We start from the raw sequence: 6,000 nt of genomic DNA on the forward strand, positions 1-6,000 counted from the left end.
CACCAGTTAGGAGAAACTCTCTCTAGAATCTCTCTCTACAAATATATGTATACAAACACATACACCAAGAACACACATTATGTGATGACCCTAATTCGCTGGATCCGAATTGCTAACCGGATCCTTACTCGAACTAGAGGTCATGCAAGGGTACTATGGTCATTTCACATTAAATTAACACTTTAAGGCCCAACGAGGGCATTTAACTCAATTATAATGGCTTATGACCTAAAAAGGGTAAAATCGTCATTTGCTAAGGTCAAACAATAATTAGAATGAAGTTCGTAGGTAATATAGTCATTTTCGTGGATAAAATATAATTAATGTATTTTACTGGGTTACGTAGTATATACTTAGCAACATTAAATGTGTAATAAAGGGTAAAAGGGGAAAATAAAACGCAAACAGTAGTAGTAGGAGCCAGTCAAGGTGTGAACATTACATGTCGACTGGTTTAGGACATTCGGTCGACATGTGAGTAATTCACTTTGACCGATAAGGGTCATCCACAGTGAAATTGCTCACTGCCCAAAATTGTGAGATACTGGATGATGTGTAGGAAGCCACACGTCGACCAAAACCTCCCAATGATGTTTATTACTTAACCACTTGCAATCAACCACCCAAAACACAACCACCAAACTACCACTAATACACTAATAAAACGCCACTGAAACACCATATATATATATTTATTTATTTATTTGTTTATTTATACTTCAAACAATCCGCTCAAACAAAATAACGTTAACATGTTTACAATTGTTGGTTACATACCCAAAATAAAATTATTACATTTATCACTATAAATGCAAAAGTATGCCCGAAGAATATTATTATAATGTTAATACAATACTTTTCAAAAAATACAATTTCATAACAACGTCTTTACAAAATCCAATGTCTATACAAAACGGGTTAAAAAAAGAATATTAATCCATTCCTAGGTTCGTGGAGGCACGTCGTCAACCATTTACTTCCCATAACCTGAGATTGTTAGAGATAAAGGGAGTGAGCACCACCGCTCAGTAGAGGATGCCTAAATGGCGTTTCCTTAAGTCGAGTAAGCATGACAACAACCACGTAGGAGCATAGTAAGATGAAAAGGGATCATACAAGGGATTTAAATCATCAATCAACCATCAAACACATAAACAAGATCCAAACATCAAATGAATGTCATTAATTATGCGTCCACACCACACACACAACCAACTCATACATACTCTCACCAAAAGTGTACTAAGTGGTCAGACTTTGGGTACCTCCTTCCATCCTTGTAGCCCATTAGTACTGTCGTTAAAGGGGTACCTCAACAATATCGATTTTAATAAAGAAAAAAATAAAATAAAAAGCCTTTACTTCACAAACTTTGCGAAAATTCGTTTCCACCTACGACTTCCCACACACCACTCTACCCACACCAACAAAAACCAATGGAAATGTCATGAAGATGCATTATAACAATTTTAGGACAACCATGCATTCCATCATCAACACATAAACAATAGGTATGTTTTTCCTCATAAAACACCAAGAAGTTCATATTGTCCACCAAACAACATAGCATTTAAACTTCAAGGCAAGAGATAGACTCATATAAGCAAGTTGTCAGATAATAAGCATGCTAGACATCGTTTAAATCACAATATTTAGCATTTACCTCAATTAAACCACATAGCAATACTCAATCATACACATAGTAATACAAACTTCCAAAATGGCACACTTAGCAACATAATCATCATGCTTTATAATACATAATGTATCATTAATTTCAATTTAAGCAACAATTAAGAAATTCCAAAACATGCTTAAAACCCTAAGAAAACAAATTACTTAAATTACACAATAATAAGCATACTTTCAAGGGAAAAACAAGAAATTGATTACAACAACCTAGGATTACACAAGTTAGACAACTCCTACCTCACATATGCAAAATCCTACCTTCCTCCAAGCCTTGAAACTCCACCAATTTGAAAGCTTGAACCATCAAAATAAAGAGGAGGAGAAGGGGAATAACATTCCCTCTTGGAGCCACCCCAAAAGCTCAAGCCCAAGCCTAGGTCGAAATCTCCAAGTACTCCAATGGCCTCCAAATTTACATCATTGTGTAGATCAAGAGATGCTCTACAATTTCTCTAACTAGCCCTTACTCCAAATCCAAGCTCTAGGGATTTCAAAAATCTCAAGGTGGTCAAAAATCTAATTTCTCACCATGGTAATGTAGAGGATAAGGAGGGGAATAATTTTGCTTTTATGGGAAAGCTCAAAATCAAAGGCTACGGCCTCCAAATCGAAGCTTTTCAAAGCTTATTCATAGAGGAGTATATATATATAGATTTAGAGAAAGAAATAAGGGGAAAAAGATGATGAGTAGTGGGGTTGTTTGGCAAACTTCTCCTATTTATACTCCACTCACAACTTTCCTCTATTTACGCCACTTAACCCTAAAATTCTATAGATAATTACTCCCTTCCTCCAAGCAACTTCCATGAAATTACCCTAAGGCCACATTCCACCAAAAATAAAATAATAATTCCCTTCAATGATCTTTCACTTAAGCCTTCATCATTCCCATGCACTTAGGCCACCCTAGACCCATACGGGGTCCCCCTGCCCAAAACTCGAATATGTTCAAAATGACTTGGAATGCATTTCTAAGAGTTCTAAACTCAAAGAAATGCCCTAAGTGACTCTCGGTACCCATGATCGTGTCTAATTTTACCACTCACAATAGGACGATACCGTGTAGAATAGTGCTATAAAGAGAGATGCCGAACCCACAAGGAGATGAGATTTATATTAGTCTTTAATTTTGTCCTATTGATTTACAGGTAACTGGTTGAAGAGTTTACTTGATTGTCACGATTAAAAACAAACTAAATTAAACTGAAATATTAAACTAAGTAATCAGAGAGAGAAATCTTAGGGCTTTGACTTCACCACAATTATCATACTACGGTCAATTGTATCAACTCTGGGAATTTAACCAATTATGTTTTCAAATGAATTGCACTCAATAACATTTGTTCAATTCGGATTTCAAAGAACGATGTTTTACAAAATTCAGCTAACTATAACCTATCTGCGGTTAGCATGGACTATCCACCTACCTACTCTAACTACTTTGCAAACAATCCACCTTTCCTAAGCATAGATTATGAATACATTCTTTTGTAAAAAACATTGGAACACCATTATATGACCTCTATTCTCATGTCCGATAGGGCTCCGCCAGATACTGTCCAATAAGATCGGTTGAGAATAAAAAATAAACCATTACATCTAAGACAAGGTAATAACAGTTTATTATCTACTAAAGCATGAAAACCAATTGAGTTGTCTCAATTACTCATAGTCATATAATTAAGAAAACATCAAATATTAAAATAATCCCAGAGTTAAAACAATTAAACCAGAATTTCAGATTGACTTACATCAGTGCCCTAAGAAAGAGATTAGTTACTCATGACGATGTCGGATATCATCTGTGTTGGAGTTGTCTTCATCGCTTCAGACGGCACTTCTGAATAACACCGTAAAAAGAACTTGAAATTTTGGATCCCTTCTATCAAGGCTTACGCCTTCGTTTATAAAATAAAATAAGGATTTGGTGGGTTTTTAGGTCTTCTAGCCCCTCTGGGATGAGATACGGCTGGTAAAAAGAGCAATCCCGTACTTTAATTCTGATATGTAATGGAAGGCTCAAGCTTTAGGAACAAAGGCTCGAGCTTTAAGGTTTAAGGCTTGAGCTTCTCTGGATTGATGCTCGAGCTTCAAGAATTGGTGCTCGATCTTCACTTTGACACTTAGCCAATTTTCTTCAACTATTTTCTGAAGCGTCTTTTTCTTCAACACTTAGAATATTTTTGGGATTCATCTCTTTTAACATTGCTCAATCCAAGCTTCATGGGCTCGAGCACTAGGTACCAGGCTTGAGCATTTGGGACTCAAGGCTCGAGCTTCAATGAATGATGCTCGATCCTGAAGGTGAGACATTAGAACTGGGAGCATAGCGTTTCAATTAAAATTAACTCTTCAACTTTCGACGCCTCATGCTCGAACTTGAGGGTTAAGGCTTAAGCACCCTTAGGTAAGGCTCGAGCCCCTTTGTTCAAGCTCGAGCCTGAAGGTACAAGGCTCGAGCTTCAATGCCTTGTTGACTTTTCTTTTTTTCTTTGTTGTGATGCTCGAGCCTCATCACTTGGGCTCGAGCTCTAGGGCTTGAATTTCTTTAAACTTCACCATTTAAGCTCTCGGCTTGTTCTGAATGACCGGCAACGACTCTGTAAGCTTCGATATCATTATAAAGCCCCGATTTTAACCATTTCTCTGGGAAAGTACCTACAAACACACATTAAACAAAAATTAGTCTAACTATAGATAAAAGTATCACTTTAGGCCTTAACATACGTATATTTAGGGGCTCAAATATGTATATATTCAGCGCTCATCACACCCCCAAACTTACATATTGCTAGTCCCTTTACAATACAGAACTAAAAAGCCACTTTCGTGGGAATCACGGTTGCATTTAGCTTATGCAACAAGCCTTTCAACCCCTAGGTTACCCCTAATAGACGAGTTGTAGTCTTGTGAGGTTTCGAGTGAAGATACCCACAAACTTCCAGAATCAATGTCTTAACTGCACAATAAGGTCATTCAAGTCTATTTTCAAATCATACCATCCCTGCAGTTCATTAATCAGTCAAATACAGCAAGTATACTAATTATGTAATCAGAAAAACTTTCAACTTCCAATTTCAATTAAGCAACCATGATCCCCACATGTCAATTTAATCACTTATTCAACAATCTTAATCTCTAAAACACTTTTTGAAAGTGATCCGTGTGGCTTACTATCTATATTGCATTTATTTCTTGCTATTTCTCAATTCACAGGCAAACTTTTCAAAGTCCGATTCCCAAGGCATTATTATTTTTCTATAAGTATGCATTTTTTTTTTCAAAAAGGATACTGTGCTATGTTTAGGTTTATTAAACTTTCTAAATCACCCATGTAACGAACTTTCAGCCAATGACTCCCAGACCAGATGATCTTAGGGCATTAAGTGTTGAAACACCCTTAAGGACTTAATTGTTTAAGTAATTTAGGCAACCTAAACCCCTTATGTAATAAGCTTTCAGCCAATGACTCCCAGACCAGATGATCTTAGGGCATTAAGTGTCAAAACACACCCCTAAGGACTTAATCACTTAAGCAATCTAAGTACAAACCTGCACTTGATCATATTCTACTTTTTTTTCATCTAGTTTTTCTTTTTTTTCTTTCACATTGGTGAAGAATTTGTCTTTTATTGTATTACATACATACCATTTTTTCTGTTTCTTTTTTCTTTTCTTTTTTTAATATATGCCTTGGTCATTAAAATTATCAAATCTACCTGCTCATCTTAGTCTAACTCAAAACAAAACAAGACTTTCAAGTTTTACCCCACAGAATTCATTCAAGTGTGAATATGTACAAAGTGTAGCATCTTAGAGATCAGTATCGTTAAACAATAATCATCCTAACAAAGTGGACCACAGGCCACCAACTGGTTTCAAAAATTGTCTAGCAATCCCTTTCACAGTATTTTAGCATACAAACCATTTTTAACCAACATCAGACTGAAACAGATTATATGACCATTAATAGACTCAAACTCATGCTTTTATCATAAACTATCAAATTATGTCCTTATATAAGCCAAAATTTAAAAATTTCCCAACACAACCTTACCCCCAAACTTAGTGTGCACATTGTCCTCAATGTGGGAGAACAAAAGAGAGTTAGAAAGATATTACCATACAAGCAGAGCAGCAAAGATATGACAAAATAATACACAGACGGGTAAAAATGAGTTCCAGCATCGTCTCCTTCAACGTAGTAGTCTTCTCAAAACCACCCAATAGTGCTGTTAGGCAAATCACCCCCAAACTTAATCTGTAGTATCTGGAAAAATCAATGAACTCCAACACACATCAGAGTAT

Source organism: Cornus florida, unplaced genomic scaffold, assembly GCF_030987335.1.
Source record: "Cornus florida cultivar Cherokee Brave unplaced genomic scaffold, ASM3098733v1 CherokeeBrave_3.0.0_Hap2_Chr09, whole genome shotgun sequence".
In the NCBI taxonomy this organism is placed as follows: Eukaryota; Viridiplantae; Streptophyta; class Magnoliopsida; order Cornales; family Cornaceae; genus Cornus; species Cornus florida.